The sequence below is a fragment of the Gekko japonicus genome, unplaced genomic scaffold (assembly GCF_001447785.1).
Source record: "Gekko japonicus isolate JY-2015 unplaced genomic scaffold, Gekko_japonicus_V1.1 scaffold2538, whole genome shotgun sequence".
In the NCBI taxonomy this organism is placed as follows: Eukaryota; Metazoa; Chordata; class Lepidosauria; order Squamata; family Gekkonidae; genus Gekko; species Gekko japonicus.
This window is the reverse complement of record NW_015170966.1, coordinates 137,332-155,363: the sequence shown is the minus strand read 5'-3', so window position 1 is coordinate 155,363 and position 18,032 is coordinate 137,332.

The following is an 18,032-nucleotide window of genomic DNA, read 5'->3' as shown; positions in this document are numbered from 1 at the left end:
AGGGTTTTTAAGGGAAGATTGGGATATGTATTTTGGCAACTCCAGTGACCGTTTAAGGGAAGATTGGGATATGTATTTTGGCAACTCCAGTGACCGTTTAAGGGAAGATTGGGATATGTATTTTGGCAACTCCAGTGACCGTTTAAGGGAAGATTGGGATATGTATTTTACCTCAGGACACATTCAGTAACTCCCAACAGCAACAGCAAAGAGTTTAGAATGTTAGCGGTAAAGGCCAATCAGGCTGCATATGCAATTGACCTCTGTGTTCCAACTGGCTATTGGGGAAAGAGGAACAGCAAACTGTTTAGAATATTGGGGGCGAGACTCAGGCAACGCAGCCAGTGGATAGGGACAGCTTCAGAGTGACAGATCAGGGAGCCAACTGACTTGGGAGCGTGTGGAATGTTCAGGAGAGTCCATGACCAGAAGAGGAATTCTTATATAGAGAGATTCTTTTTATTTGTTTATTTTTTTGGGCCCCCGGAGGGGATTTTTTAATTTCATTTTTAATTGGACTAAAAACTACAACGAAGATAGGGGAGGGAAACTACAATTAAGGAGAAAGAAAACCACTACTAATTAAAACCCCAAGAGTAGGAGATCATTAAAACAGCTTGAGTACAAAGTCTTTCCTTAAATTGCTAATATCTTTTGAACTTAGTCAGACATGCTAAAATATCAAAGGCACAATTCAGAGTCCTTCAGCCTTCATTTTTTCTTGTCTTGTCTTTTCTTCAGTTTGTATGGATTTTAGGGGCAGCTGCCCCTTTTTCAGAAAGAGAGTCTTCTCCAGAAGACCCCGAGTCCAACTCACCACTGGACTTGCTGTCCTTCTCCTCTTTATCCACCTCCTCTGGCTCACCCAACTGGATTCTCAAAATCTCCCGTGTTTTGGAAACAGAGTCAATCTTTTCTTTTTTGTCCTGAAGTTTGAAGGTTATGCCCTCTGGAATTAACCACCTGTACACAATTGCATTTGTTTGAAGAAAAAGAATTAAATCTTTATATTTCTTTCTCTTTTGTCTTATTTCAAATGGGACATCTTTCAAGATCCTGATAGTATTGTCCCCAATTTTCAAGGATGACCCCACAGTCGCTCTCAGGATAGAATCCCTCACATGGCTCTTTGAGAATCTCATTACTATTTCCCCAGGTAAATTCTTCTTCTTTATATATACGGAATAAGCCCTGTAGGCCACATCCATCTCGTTCATAAGGTATTCCGCCTTCTAATCTGTCACTGGGGCTAATGCTTCACTCATCAATTGCTTCAGATTCTCTCCTTTGGATTCTGGGACACCTTGGAAATGAAGGACCAGGTTTGCCTTCTCCATTTGTAGCTGTAAAAGTTGTTCTTCTGTAGAGACTTGCTTCTTTTCCAGTTTTTGCACCTTTTTCTTCACCTTTTGAGTACTGGTGTCAACTTATTTCACTTTCTCAGCTGTTTGCTCTGTGATTTTAAGAGTCTCATTCAATTGAAGCTGCTGAGTAGTGATGCTTTGGTTCATCGTTGACAGCTGTTCCTTGAGATTAGTCATCTGGTACAGCAGGGGGCGCAGGGATTCTGCCAATGTTTTAGCCAACTCGGTGGTTTCTTCCAGATGAGGGCTCCCAGCTACTTTCACTTTTAAAAGTTTTTCTTTCTCAGTCCTCTTCCCCGCCATCTTTGTGGATTGTTTACTTTCCAAAAATTTGCTAAAGTCTCTGAATATACACTCATACTCTCATACGTGCCCTGGTAAGTCTCTCCCAACAGATTTCAGTGTTTTTACTTCCGCTCCCCCTCAAATCTCGCTTTTTAATTCATGCGCATGGGAGGGGCCCTTCCCCCGCTCACTTTACTTTCTAGTCCATGGGGTGAGAGCTTTCTTTTTAAATTGACAATTACACTCTAATCTGACTCACAGTTCATATTCGGTCTTGTGACCTCACTGTAACTCTGTTTAAACCGCTCGATCTCCAGCACTTGTCCCGGTCAGTGTCACTAGTTCCATATGGACACACAGCAAGAGGACCGTTGGGATGGAGAAGCGCTGGCAAAGAGGCCACCACTCAAAAGTCCCATGGCTAGGAGCCTTTCAACCAGGCTCCGGGGGGTAGCAAGGTGTCGGCCCTCCCTCCTTTCTGCTGGTGCACAGATTTCATCCCCAGGAGGTCCAGGAGGTGAGTCTGCTCAGCATGTCACCATAAACCGGAAGTCCAGAGAGATTCTTTTTATTGACATTACATTCTTGTTCCTGGTAAATGGCCAGGAGGACGAAATTCTGCTTGGGACAGTAAGTGGCTAGTTGACAGACCTATTCTCAATTCTTCTTATGCAAACTGTTGCGTAGCAAAACACACAAATATTTATTTATTTATTTATTTCGATTTCCTATCCCGCTCACCCCCCCTCGGGGCTCTGAGCGACTTACAATTCTAATTAATTAACACAGTCCTAATCTTGGGCCAAATACTGCTGTTTGTCTTATCATAAACCCTGATTCCATTCTTACCATGGCAATAATGATGCACAGCAGTTGGTAACTTTTAAAATTGCTTCTTTGTGAACACCATTTTTAATTATGTCACTTAAAGCCAACAATTTGGCTTCTTTGACACTGATATCCCTCCTTTTAAAAAGCAAAATGATGTGTGCTTACTATCATTGCAGTGATACAAGCTGAGATATATTCTCTGCCATCAGCACTGGCTCATTTTGCTAAATGATGAGCAATCTGGAAATAAAGTTTTAACTGCAATTATAATTTAATGACATAATTGTTGAAAAGTGTGAACAGTGGCAATAAGATGCTTAGAGAGTTTGTTTTATTAATATTTGAACACTATTGCTGTGCTGAAGCTATGTGTGGGAGGTCAGTCAGAAAAGTATTATCTGCAACACTATAAGCCAAGGGAATTGCTTCTGGGAGACAAAAAGTGCCACTTGTTTTTAAATTCTGGATACAGTTATGAAACCATTCTGGGGTTTTTTAGGGAATTACTCAGCGAGCACCAAGTCTGGTTCACAGTGCCATCCTAAGAACATTTGCCTGTACATAAACTGCACTGTTACACTTGAGTAGGATTCTGAGCAGACCTGCTTAGGATTCCTCTCAAAATCAAGGCTTACAAATCCAGAGCTCAGTGCTACAGATCAAACACATTAAAGTCTCCCCCCAAAAAATTTCCCTCTTGAATGAACCCCAGTCCTGAGCCGTTCTGATAAATATGAACATACTTTCAGTTAAGTGATGTTGGAGGGGTTTTGGTTGGTTGGGGAATTTGAGAGGTGACATATTTCAAATTCTTTTTGGTTTAATGGTGCTTAGGCAGTATTCAAAGAAGTGCTGACTGCAGTGTTCCCTCTAAGCTGAGTTAGTGTGAGCTAGCTCACAGTTTTTTAGCCTCCGGCTCACACATTTTTGCCTCCACTCAGGAAGAGTGACTCAGGAGCAAACTAATTTATGCAGCAGCCAAATTGCTCACTCACAACCTTTAATGCCAGCAGCTCACAAAGTAGAATTTTTGCTCACAAGACTCCACAGCTTAGAGGGAGCATTAGAGCTGAGTCCCAAAATTCTTTCTAATACAAACATCTATTGACAGGAATTTATAGGAACAGAGATCATTTGCTAAATCAAGTAAAAATGGATCAACTGTACTCCAATGACATAAAATCTGGCTGTTCATCTTCCCTTCTCATTTTGCCTGTTAAAACAACATGAAATATAGACCCACCATGACAGAGTACATATAGTAACCCCCAAAACCAATTACCAAATGTGCAGTGGGATTAAAGAAGAGAGGAGAGAGGGAGGACCACAGCTGCAAGAGAGAAGGGGGAAGGAACAGAAAAAAAAGAGATAGAGTGACTGCAAAGTGGAAGGTGGTGGTGGGAGGGCTGGGGAACAGGCTTGCTGAGTGCCAGCTTCAGTTGGACAATCTCCCAGGGAAAGGCCACCTGCATTTGGGGCAAGCAGGAGAAACTGTGAGGGATAGAAATGACATCTGGCTATAAGTCAATGGGAGCGGTGGCGCAGGTGGGAGTGGTGGCGCATGGCGTTTAAAAGCCTGCAGGTTAATCTAGCCGTACTGCCGATGGCAGTTCGAGTCCCACCATGGCCGGGGTGAGCTCCCGGCCCTTTGTCCCAGCTCCCACCCACCCAGTGGTCCGCGGGCAAGTAGGTAAATGGGTACCTGCTCCTTACGAGCAGGGGGGACACCTTTCCTCCGTGATCGGTGTTAGAAAGCAGCGGCGAGCGACGGAGCGAGCAACAGAGACCGGTGCCTGGAAAGAGCATGACGTTGCGGTGAGGACTGGAGCCGATTGGACAAGGAGTCGAGCTGCCTCGTTCATGTTCTGTGGGGGCCATCTGCTGGAAAGAAGCCACTACTGCAGAGAAAACTACCATCGAAGTCCACCGTTGAATCCAAAGGAAAAGATCCTGCTGTTAGGTGCCTAGTTAGGAAAAAATACCCTCCCCTCACCATTGTACCCTAGCTTAGATAAATTGTGTGTGTGTCTGTAAACCACCCTGAGCCTCATGGATTGGGCGGTATATAAATCAAAAATGTAATGTAATGATTCAACAGTCTGGAAACTCTATGGTAATACTACTGAGCATCAGTCAAGGCTCTGACATCACGCCTGGTTTTTGCCTGGATGTGACTTCTTCTTCTTCTTTTTACCCTTTGACTCACCCTGGCTGTTTGCAACTATTCAACAGCATCCACTTGACAAAAGCCTGTCTGGTGTACTGATTACATTTTCAGACTAGGATCTGAGAGACCCAGATTTGAATTCCCACTTTGCCATGGAAGCATGCTGGATGACCTTGGGCCAGTCACTCCCTCTCAACCTTACCTATCTCAGAGGTTTGTTGTGATAACACAGAGGAGCGGAGAAGATCCAAAAGATGCTCTGAGTCCCATTGGGGACAAAAGTGAGGTATAAATATCCATATAAATGAGGGCAGGGGAGAATTAGCCCACAAATCCCCACAGGTCTCCATTTTTTCTATCTGTTAATAATGTGATCCACTAGCTTCAAGAAGGGAAAAGAGGTTGAACACCACTCTATATAGAAATTGATTTGCCTTTATCACATCCATCTGATAAGCCATTAACTTTGGAAAACCTTGTCTTGACTTCAGTGAAGTGTTTGCTTTAGCAGTATTCCACGACTGCCCAGGGCTAGTTTCTAGCTGTGTAAGCTATTCATAACCAAACAGATTTAACTAAAAATGTATTTTGTATCCCAAGCCTGCCCTTATATGAGCAACAAATCTTTTATAGGTCAAACCCTGGCCATGCTTGTTACAAGAATTTTATTTCAATACAACACACTCTAATTTGTCTGTAATATTCCACTCAAGGAGTGGTTCTTCAGATCTATGCCTAGCCCTGTTCAAAAATTCCTTTTTATCTATTAGTTATGAGGAGAATGCTTTTAACTCTAGCTGTAATTGAGAAATGCAATGTATGAAACAGTTTTCAAATAAGCACTAAATAAAAAAGAATGTTTGCTGTTAATCAGAATGGACATTTTGCAAATTAAAACACAGACTCAGGGTTCCTTTATAACAAATGTGTTGATAAGATAGGAACTAAGGTACTCATAATGAGCCTACCATCTGGGAAAAATAAGTTTCCCTCCGAGGTATGCATTATGTATTTAAACATTTCCATTTGCAAATATGTATAGATTTTAACCTTTTGATGTATTTGTTAGGTTACATCTTCCCCAAGAATATTCCACTCATCACCTTTGTTGTGCTTATCTTGGACAATTATCATCTTGGGATGTTGTAAGGACACCGTCCCGTTCTCCAGCTGAGACACCTTGGTTAGTGGGGTCCCCATCTTATTTGTACTTAGTTGTTTTACATTCTGAGTGCCAAGGGAACCTGAAACTAGGGAGTATCATAAAGGCACCTTCCCCATACAAAGAACATCCCAGGTCAGTGAGAGGCATAATAGGTTTTCCACTACCTTTTCTCCTTGCTTAGCTAGCCCCTTGCCCTGCTCCTTGGACCTCTCCAGACCTTAAGCCCAAGATTGCAGGTTGTATGTTCCTTCCCTAAAACTTCCCAATTATTTCCCTTTCCTTTTTTTTTTATCAAGCACATCCTCTTGTTTGTGTGTGTGATTACTTAGGGAATTAGTTCTCAGGTACTTAGTGTAGGTTCTTTACATTTTTACTTCTATTATTTTATTTTGTATACAATAAAGCTATTTGTTTGTGCTTACAATCACTTTTACTCTCTTAATTTCTAATTTTGTTTTGGGGTATCCCCTCCAAGATCCATCCTGGTATACACAGGACTAAAGAGTCCTGCATGATTCCTTTTTGGAAACCTTCTTTTAAGTTAATTTACCTTCACTGAATCCAGTTTGGGTAACAATCTGGCAAAGACTATAAGATTATAAGTAGGAAGTTGCAAAAAAAGCTGGTATTTTTTGTGATCAGGTATACTGAACCCGAAAAATATTGGTATTTCCTGATATTCCCAAATCCCAATATTGGTATGGTATTTGGATTCAGGAAATATTCTGGATGTCAGCTTGCTGCCATAAGAGCTGTGGTGGGGGAAGGGATTCCTTGGAATGTGACTTTCACTTTCCTGCTGTCTGGGTGATGCTCCCTTATCTGTCTAGCTTATGTATTTGACCTTGGTTCCTGCCAGTAACATCATCTGCTGGGAACAGGGGGCCATTGTAGCCGTTGGATTCTGGCAGGCCCCGCTTTTGCCTTGATTGGCTCTATGCCACCTTGTGCCCTCCTTTGAACCCTGTATATTTATCTGCCCCACAGATCCTGAAGTAGTGACGTTCTGCCAATGCTGATCAATAAACCTCCTTTCTAAAGAAGCAAGTCATTGATTCTGATTGTTGCAGGAGTCTGACACTGGAAACCCAGAATTTTTTTTTTTTGCTTCATTATACCCTATGGTATAGCAAAAAGCTTAAGAAACTCTCATTAGCACGAAACATAAGAACTAAAGTCTGTGCATGCACTGATTTTCCCTCAGAGTTATCTATATTGAGTTACCTCAGAAATTTTACCCCTGATTTCACCTGACTTCTGTGTTGATTAAAATATTTTGTTAATTTGGGATATAAAAATGTCTCAAGTGCCATTTAAGTTAAAGGGGGCTCCCAATCCTTCCCTCAGGTTCCTGGGCTAAGCAATCAGCCAAAATATCATACTGAAACAGGGTGGGACAGCCAGAATTCTTCAGGAAAGAAGAAAACAGACAACTAGGGCAGCTCAGTCACAAAAGGGAAAGAAAAATGGAGGGAAAATCTTGCCTCTGAGGGATGGATGTGGATGGGGCTGTCATAAGAGGTAACTTTCTATTGACATGAATGATTAAGTTAGGCGGGTGATAGTACTACCCCACTTTTAAGTGACCCTCAGGGCCCAGTATTTCCACCAATATTTCCTCTCAGAAACCACGCAGCCTCAAGCAAACAGGCACACACTTACCCATTACATGATTCAATCAAGTAAAAGCTAACAAATTACCTCAGCCTCAGATGAAAAAGAGGAATAATGACCGTCTAGGACAGGAGTGTCAAATATATGGCCTGTGGGCTGGAACTGGCCCCTGCAAAGCTTGTATCTGGCCCATGGCCACTAGTCATCCATCAGAGCTTCCCTTTTATCCCTCCCAACCTCCCTGAACCAACCCTCATCCCTTCCTTTCATTGCTCCAGGCCTCTGACTGCCCAGCCTATGATGGAGCCCCAGTCCTGTCTCTGCCACTGATTATGCCTGGACCTGCCCCCAGCTCCTAGGTGTGTGGTGGGCCCATCCATACCAACATGTGTGGGACAAAGACACACTGTCCGGTGGACAAGGGCTCATTCAAGGGCTAAACGAAGGGATCATGTACTGACCAGCAGTGCATGTGAGAGGTCCCAAACAGCACTAGAATGGAACCAGCAAGGTAGGGCAAGACTGGGGGGGGGGCAGAAGAAGAGAGAGCAACGGGGTGTCTCTCTCTCTCCTTTTATACCCTAAACTGACTAAAGGCAGATATTTCCTCTGTCACATAGTCCTTCAGGAAATACTGGAAAAATCCAGATGGGTCATGAGAATGGGATTAATGGTCGGGCTATAGAAATACTGTTTCTCTAATAGTGACATCTCTCAGAGAGAAAGGTAGACTAAAGGAGATAAAGAATTAACAGTCTGGCAGCATCGTCAGTAGTTGGTTCAACAACCAGATGTTTAAACAGCATCATCATAATGATGGGTGGCTGGCGGACGGACTTGCTTCCTAACCCTATCATGGAAGGAGCTTCTTTTGTTTAGGTAGAGACTGCATAAGTGCTTCACCTGAGGATGTCAATATGCAAGAGGTGGTATCTTCCCTCAGTTGCCTGTAAATATCCTGGAATTTTTTTCAGTTGCTTTATTTTGTGAACAAAATAAATTGTTTTAATTTCTGCATAGATTTCCCCTTCTTCCCAATTTGAGCAACGGAAAAGTGTATGGCTAAGTTTATTTATTGCTCTTTCTAGTTAAATAGCTTTCTGGGTTCTGTATATTATTCTGTAAGGGGGGGAAAGGCTAACTTCACTTTATAACTATAAAACAAATTAGCAAATTAAAATGTCTTTTAAGAAACCCCAACTGCTTGGTGCCTTCTGCTAAAAACTCATCACTTTTAGTTAACTGTCTCTATACCATCAGCCTATGTTTTTTCCCTTCTTTGCCATTGTTGTGTTTATCTACTTCCTACTCTGCAGTATGGTCTCTGGGTCATGTTTTCATTCACTCTGTATTCTGTATACTCTCTAGCACACTGTAAAATGAAGATGAATTGTAGGAGCTATTTTACATTTTAAATACCATATAATGATTTCCCAATAAATAACTACATTTCATTGCGGTTGCTTCATCGTAAAATAAATAAGACAAATGTGAAGACCATGGATGTATTTCTTGACATGCAAACCCAAATGGTAGAAATCTTCCTCCACAATCCATCTGTGCAATTACAACATCTACGGCTATAATATCTTGTAGGCTGTCCCTATACATGCATGGCCGGGTGCAGAACTGCAGCCATTAATTCTCTAGTATGTCATGAGGTGTCCCCTTGCTCTTTCCAATGCTGTGATGTCATACTGCTTCTCAAAGTGTTGACCCCATTGTTTTACAGGTAACCAAAATAATCAAGGTGTTTGAATGCCTTCCCTATGAGAAAATGCTTGAGAGTGTAGGGTGCTTATATTTGGAAAAAAGTTGGCAAGAGGGGGGACATAAATCTGTGGTTTATGAAACTGTGCATGGGGTGGAAAAAGTGGAGGGGGAGGACCTTTTCTTCTTTCAGAATATTAGAACTCATGGGAACCCAGTGAAATTGGTGAGCAGCAGATTCAAGAAAAACAAAAGAAAATACTTCTTCATGCCACACTTTGTGTGAGGAGGAGGAACAATGTCATGGTGGCAGACTTCTCAATCCTCATCTCGATGCGTTCATCTGATGTGTACATTCAGCCTTACACAATACAACTGTACTTTGCTAGGCTGTATATATGCTATTGATGATCCTGCCTTTTGCAGAGAGCTTGTGTAAAGAAAACAGAGTAATGATCTACAGGAAGACAGCCTGTCACGCAGAAAAGCTTCTAATTTCAAAACAGCATAAATTTTCAGCAAGTCAGTTTTACAACTTTTGCCCAAGGTTGACAACTTAGCTAGCTATAATCAACTTGACCTCTGCCATGGCGGATAGAATCAAGTTTCCCTTACTGAAATGCTAAATTTCCTTTCACAGATCTGCCTGTCAGCATGAAATAAGGGGTGGCTTATGGTAGTGGGAATGGGGAAAATTAGCTATAGCAATCAAAGCATGCTTTATCTCTGACTCACTTTCCTATCTCCTGTTTATCCAGCAGAGAACTGCAGAAATCAATTGTGCAGCTTATCCTTCTAACATGAAGATATGTATTTATTATTTCAACCAAAACCATCACCCAACCCATCCACAGGACCAAATTCATCCACAGGACCAAACACTTGAAATCACACTTAATGCAGAACTGGCACTCACTGTTGGAGCCTTGATGAGTGATAAAATCAAATCCATTACAATGTGAAAAGTGGGCAGTTTCCTAAGCAAGCCTACAGCTTACTGTTCGGACATGTTTTCTAGGTAGAAGATGAATCTGAGGTGTAAATTGCTACACCCCAGACTTCAGTTAATCCCTCATTCATACACAGCATGTTAACTGGTTTGTAGAAATAATTTCACACTTTGTTACAAATGAAGCAAAGAGTTAGTTTAGAAATAATAAATGTTAGAGGTTGTGGCAGGACTTTCAAAAAAGTATGAGTAATTAATTACAAAATGGGACAAATCCATCCTTTGCATGAATGTAAATGGCATTAATTAATTTAAAATTAAATTGTCGCTACATTTGTTGTAATTATAATTGAAACTAATTTGTCTGAGCTGCTCATTTGAAACATTATGGGACTTGCTCCTTGTAAATTATTTTTGTTATTTTTCAGTAATATAGTCCAGAGATTATATCTGTTAAGTCCGTGCTTAACAAAATAGCCAGAGAGTGATTCAGCAAAACTCAGGTTTATTTCAGCTTGACGATCAACTTCTCTGACACGGTACAACTTCTCTGATAGCCCGAACAGCTTCCCATTGCAGCTGCTCGGTATTTAAACATTCCCGGCTAATATAGCCACGCCTACTATACAGTTAAACAACCTATCAGGTTGAGACAATAAGGACCAATCAGAGTCTTTCCCGCTTATACACATTTGAACCTGATTGGACGCAGTAGTCTTGAACTTCAATCCTTGTTCAAGACGAAGCTTAACATTGCTTCCTTATGAGATGATTCACAACCATCTTAATGCATTCTAGGCAGCACAGAATACATTACAAATCCCTCCCCCCTAAGCAAATACAGTCAAGAACAATCATAATCGCTTAGGTAGGCAGGTGCACGGCGATTTCTCTGAGACCTACGAGGTGGACTAGGCTCAGGGCACATTTCAGTCAGTGACACTCCATGGGACTCTGGGACCTCAGAGTCAGGAACACTTCCCTCTAAGTTTACTGGTTCGAGAGTAGGGGTCTGCCCTGCCTCTGGAACAGTACTGACGCCCTCAGGCCCGTCAGCACTCACCTCCGGTGGAGGTCTGGAAAGGTCTTCAGGGTCTGGGGATTCAGTTGGCAGCGCGTTGGGACGGCCAGTTGCCCACCGCTGCCTCAACTGATCTATGTGTCGACGCCACTTGCGTCCATCTGCAAGCTCGACAACATACATTCGTGACCCAACAATTTCAACAATAGTGGCTGGAAGCCACGAGTGACCACTTGCATAGTTCTTAGCATAGACCTTTTCACCTTTTACATACGTTCGTACCTTGGGGACTTCGGTTTGCTGTGTGGGCTTCAAATCATTCAGATCCAGATGCAACCGGTCAAACAAGGTTGTCAAACGTCGGCCCATCAGCATTTCGGCCGGACTGCGGCCTGTCGCTGAACACGGAGTTACATGCTGCCTTAGGAGGAACGAGGCTAGCTTAACTCCCCAGTCCCCGTACACTAGCTTAGCTAGTGCTTCCTTGGTCGTCCTGACCATTCTTTCCGCCTGGCCGTTTGATGCCGGGTGAAATGGGGCGGAGGTTATCTGCCTGATCCCATTGTCAGACAGGAACCCTTGGAACTCTTCAGAGACAAATTAAGTTCCGTTATCGCTTACCAACACGTCCGGCAGCCCGTGGGTGGCAAATAGGCGCCGGAGCACGTTGATGACGCAGTTCATCATTTGTACAAATAGAGAATTGGCCAAAAAGACTCACACAACCATTTTTAACTTTAAAAGGGGTAATTTCTCTGATATGAGGGGACACGTGGGGAGGAAACTGAAAGGAAAAGTAGAAAGGGTCAAAACAATTGGGGAAGCTTGGGATCTATTTAAAACTACGATCCTAGAAGCTCAAAAAATATATATTCCGCAGGTTAGGAAAGGCACAAAAAGGTATAGGAAAAAGCCTGCATGGTTAACAAACAGAGTAATGGAGGCTGTAAAAAGTAAAAAGAATTCCTTTAAGCAGTGGAAAGCTAGTCACAGTGAGGCTGATAAAACGGAACACAGGATATGGCAAATAAAATGCAAGTCTGAGGTCAGGCAGGCAAAAAGGGAACATGAGGAGCATATAGCAAAAAACGTAAAAACCAACAATAAAACTTTCTTCAAATACATTAGAAACAGGAAACCAGCCAGGGAGGCAGTGGGGCCCTTGGACGACCAAGGGGTAAAAGGAGTATTGAAGGATGATAGGGAAATGGCTGAGAAGCTAAATGCATTTTTTGCCTCCGTCTTCACTGTGGAAGATGAGAAGTGCTTGCCCACTCCAGAACCACTGATTTCAGGAGGGGTGTTGAAAGACCTGAGTCAGATTGAGGTGACGAGAGAGGAGGTCCTAAAACTGATAGACAACTTAAAAACTGAAAAATCACCAGGCCCAGATGGCATACATCCGAGAGTTCTGAAAGAACTCAAATGTGAACTTGTAGATCTCCTGACAAAGATATGTAATCTTTCCTTAAAATCTGCCTCCATTCCTGAGGATTGGAAGGTAGCTAATGTCACTCCCATCTTTAAAAAGGGTTCCAGAGGAGATCCGGGAAATTACAGGCCAGTCAGTCTGACGTCGATACCGGGTAAATTGGTGGAAACCATTATTAAGGAAAGAATTAGTAGGCACATAGATGAACAAAACCTATTGAGGCAGACTCAGCACGGTTTCTGTAAGGGAAGATCTTGTCTCACTAACCTGTTAGTGTTCTTTGAGGGGGTGAACAAACATGTGGACAAGGGGGATCCAATAGATATTATTTACCTTGACTTCCAGAAAGCTTTTGATAAAGTTCCTCATCAAAGGCTCCTAAGTAAGCTCAAAAATCATGGGATAGAAGGACAAGTCCTTTTATGGATCAAAAACTGGCTAGTTCATAGAAAACAGAGAGTGAGTGTAGGTGGGCAATTTTCTCAGTGGAGGGTGGTAAGCAGTGGGGTACCGCAGGGATCAGTACTTGGTCCACTGCTTTTTAACTTGTTCATTAATGATTTGGAGATGGGAGTAAGCAGTGAAGTGGCTAAATTTGCGGATGATACAAAGTTGTTCAGGGTGGTGAAAACCAGTGAGGATTGTGAGGCACTCCAAGGGGATCTGTCAAGGATGGGCGAGTGGGCGTCAACATGGCAAATGGGGTTCAATGTGGCCAAGTGCAAGGTGATGCACATTGGAGCCAAAAATCCTAAATATAAATACACATTGATGGGGTCTGAACTGGCAGAGACTGAGCAAGAGAGAGATCTTGGAGTTGTAGTGGATAACTCACTGAAAATGTCGAGACAGTGTGTGACTGCAATAAAGAAGGCCAATGCTATGCTGGGGATTATTAGGAAGGGTATTGAAAACAGATCAGCCAATATAATAATGCCCCTATATAAATCAATGGTGAGACCTCATTTGGAATACTGTGTGCAGTTCTGGGCACCACACCTTAAAAAGGATATTATAGCTTTGGAAAAAGTGCAGAAAAGGGCAACTCGAATGATAAAAGGGTTGGAACACTTTCCCTATGAGGAAAGGTTAAAGCGCTTAGGGCTCTTTAGCTTGGAGAAAAGACGACTGAGGGGTGACATGATCGAGGTTTATAAGATTATGCATGGGAAAGAGCAGGTAAAGAAAGAGGTACTTTTCTCCCTTTCTCACAATACAAGAACTCGTGGGCACTCCATGAAACTGCAGAGCGGTCGGGTTAGAACGGATAAAAGGAAGTACTTCTTCACCCAAAGAGTGATTAACACATGGAATTCACTGCCACAGGAAGTGGTGGGTGCTACAAGCATGGACGGCTTCAAAAGGGAATTAGATAAGCATATGGAGCAGAGGTCCATCAGTGGCTATTAGCCACAAGGTATAGCTAGGGGCTCTGGGGCAAGTGATGCTCTGTCTTCTTGGTGCTTGGGGGGGGGGTCAACAGTGGGAGGGCTTCTAATGTCCTGGCCCCACTGCTGGACCTCCTGATGGCACTGGTATTTCTGGCCACTGTGTGACACAGAGTGTTGGACTGGATGGGCCTTTGGCCTGATCCAACATTGGCGTCTCTTATGTTCTTATGTTCTTAAATGTACGGAGCGCCCTCACTCGCAGCGTCGGCCCCCTGGTGGTGTACACGCAGTTCTGTTGTGGCGAAACGCTGTCTCACCTCCCGGGTCGACTTGTCCGCGGCCTCGGCAGCGACGGCCTCAGAATAGGCATCGGCCCACGTCAGGGTCTTCTTCGCGAACAACCGCTGTTGCAGTCGTTCATCTCGCATGCCATATACCAGCCGGTCACGGAGAGCCTCCTCTATGTTGGTAAAGTTGCAAGGCCTTGCAGCTTTACGCAGAGCCGCCACGTACTCTTCCACAGTTTCATTCGTAGCTTGAGCCCTTTTATAAAAGGCATGCCGGCATGCGATCTCCGACGGCTGCGGGGAGAAGTGTGCCTTCAGCTTTTCTGTCAGCTCTTTGAAGGGCACTGTCGTAATGTCCGCTGGTGCGACCAGGGACCGGGCGATGTCGAAAGCGCTCTTACCGCAAGAGCTCAGCAAGGTGGCCCGCTTCTTCTCCTCGGTGGTTATGTCATTTGCTTCGAGGTGGAACCCGAACCTCAACAGGTAGGCGTCCCAGTCCTCGGTTGCTGGTTCGAAGGCCTCGAACTTCGGGCTATTGGCCATAGCTGCAATCGCTGCCACTTGCTCAGGTGGTGCCTGTTGCTGCTCTGCCACGGCGAGCTGCGGCTCGCTGTTGTCCGTCGTGGGGTTGGGACCAGCGGGGCTGCCTACCCGCTCTAGAATCCCATCCTCGTCGCCAATTGTTAAGTCCGTGCTTAACAAAATAGCCAGAGAGTGATTCAGCAAAACTCAGGTTTATTTCAGCTTGACGATCAACTTCTCTGACACGGTACAACTTCTCTGATAGCCCGAACAGCTTCCCATTGCAGCTGCTCGGTATTTAAACATTCCCGGCTAATATAGCCACGCCTACTATACAGTTAAACAACCTATCAGGTTGAGACAATAAGGACCAATCAGAGTCTTTCCCGCTTATACACATTTGAACCTGATTGGACGCAGTAGTCTTGAACTTCAATCCTTGTTCAAGATGAAGCTTAACATTGCTTCCTTATGAGATGATTCACAACAATCTTAATGCATTCTAGGCAGCACAGAATACATTACAATATCTTTCCCTCCTTTTTAAAATTATAACATCTGAGCTGGTAACACAGAGATGTTTCACACACAGCAGCTGAATTACCTGCAGCTACAGCTTTTTGTATGGTAATCATGTAAAGTATAAAAGTGATATATGCATTTCCCAGTATTTAGAGGCATTGTGTGAACACACACCAAGAAGCCATGACTGGCCATAGGTGCATGAGAAATGAAAGAGTAAATGGCACCAGATGTGGGCAAGGAGGTACAGAAATTTGCACTTTCCCCTACGTATCCTCCTTGACCCCATTTTCAGGAAAGACTGAGCCAAAATAGTTTCCGGAAATGAAGTGAAGCTGGGGGAAACCCAGAAGGTAAGTAACAATGCAAGGATGTCATGTAGAAGCTAAAAACAAAGCACAGCTGCCCTCGTGGGAGAGGGTGGACCAAATCCTCTGTTATGGAAGCAACCAGTGATTTGAAAGACTGAGGTCTGCATCCTATGAAGGAGGAGAGAACCATGAATGCTGCTCAGAATCCATTAGAGAAAGAGAGGGGAAATGTCAGTGACTGTGAACCAAGGTTAACTTTAGATTCCGGCCCCGCACGAGACAGCCAGAGCGTGCCTCGTGGGGACCGCGTTTGCCTCCTCATAAGGAGGACTAGTCAGGCTGACTGCGGTGGAGCCTGGGCTCCAATAGGGGGAGCGGAGTCTGGCAGCCTTAATAGGCTTGCTCCGCTCTCCCCCCAGTCAGTTGCTTGCCTTGTGCTCGGGCTTGACAGCTCCGTTTTGTCTCCGAGCACGTACTGACAGGGCAGGGCGAGGGCTGGGTGAAATTGACAAGCTCCGTTCTTAGCGCTGCGTGGAGAGCGTTAGAGCTCATCGCAGCGGGGCTTTGCTTGAATCCTAGCTCCGTTTTGCCTCCGAGCAGTACTGACAGGGCTCCGAGGGTTGTGGCTGCTGGTTTTGAGAGGGCTGAGCTTAGTAGCGTTGGGCCATCGTTTAAAGGGCCCGGCAGCCGTCTGGCGCAGCAGCGCCAACTGGGAAGGGCCGTTGGGGCCGTGGGCAGCTGCCTGGGATGAGAAGAATAGGGCCGTTTTTTAAAGGGCCCGAGAGCAGCTGCCGTGTCGTGGACGGAGAGGCGGGCCTCAGAACAGCTAGCCGGTGACAGGCTAGGCTGTTTGGGCGGACAGCATCGGGCCGCCGCCGCGGCGTGCTTTTAGTGTGCCCGGTTTCGGCTCCTCCTGAGGTCCGGAGGGGATTCCCCCCCCCTGGATCGGAGCGTAGTGATTGTGCTGAGGCGTCGTTGTAATTGACAAGCTCCGGCTGCCCGGCCTGCTTTTCGGGGCTTTTTAAAGTGGTTGGCGGCGCAAGTGGAAGCGAGCCGGCAGGGCTCGGGGCAGCTAGCTTCCTTAAGGGAGCAGGAGCTATTAGCCGCAGCGGATTTCCCCCCGTTACATTCCCCCCCCCTTAGATTTAACGTCGATTTTCTAGGAAGGCAGGGGGATCGGGCCGTCTTTAAAGGGGCCCGGGAGCTGTTGGCTGAGCTCCTAGCGGGGTGCGGCGGCTTCTTTCGGCTCCGTTAGGGCGGGAGCTGGAAGCGTCGGGCCATTTTACAGGGGACCGGAGAAGAGCTGTCAGAGCTTCGTCGGGGCCTGGGAGCTGTCAGACGCGTCAGGCATCGTGATCTGTTCAGAAGGGTCGCGGCAGGCGGCGCAGCTCAGGGCGGCCCTTAGTGGGCTGCTCCAACGTGTTAAGCAAGCCTTACACAGCCCTGATGTTCCCCCCCCCCACATTGCCTGTCATTGTTCATAGGCGGTTGGTGAGGCCGCTGGGGCCCTAACGCTTAGCCTGGGGTGTCATCCCCCCTCCTTATTTTCGGCTTGCTTGCGTTGTTGTCACTTGGGGAGTCCCGTACATAATTTTTATGGTGACCCCCCCTCCCTGGTGGTATTGAAAACTGTTGCTGGGGAAGCGTGTAGCCAGCCTTTTTCTGTGGTTCCCCCCCTGGTGGTGGATATATAAACGCCTGTTGCTGGGGAGAAGTTAGCCAGCCATTTTGTGTGGTTTTCATTGGTGGCCATTTTGGGTGGTACAGTTGGATTAATAGGCTGCCCCTTTTGCATACATTCTTAATAATGGCATCTAAGAAGGGGAAGGGAGGAGCGAAAGGAAAGGGGCCTGCGCCTAAGAGGCCCGTGCCAGCTCCACCTCCCAAAACTGTTCCTTTATCATCTGACGATGAAGAGGAGAGGGCAGAGCAGCATGCCATTTTGGAGAGGATTGCTGCTTTGGAGCAAGCCAAGGCTGCTGTGGTTCCCGCCCCCCGTCAAGTGGTTCCGGTGTCGGACCGTAGGCAACAACGGCGGGCTGAGAGAAAGAAGTTTATGGCTGAGATAGTTAACCGGCTTTCTTTACTCGAATCCAGGTCTGAGGCTGTTGTGCCCGCTGATGGGGGTGATTCCGGGGCGTCGGGAGCAGATGTGGACCAGCCTGATTCTACGCCAGTGGAAGTGGTGGAGCAGGTCCAGCCTGGTCCTAGTGGTATGTGGGACCCGGCACTGCAGATGAGCTTGTTGTGGCCGTGGGGGCCTTGGGGTCAAGGTGCTGGCTCTGCCTCACAGAGCGGCACTGCAAAAAGCTGCGATAATACTCAGTCATGGGCTTGGGGGCCCCCTTCACAAGCTATGCAGTCCCCTGGGGGCCTGTTCCAGCTGGTCCTTGGGGTAGTGTAGGGTGTACCCCCCCTTGGATGAACCCTTACACTGCTGCATCTGCCTCAGCTATGCCTT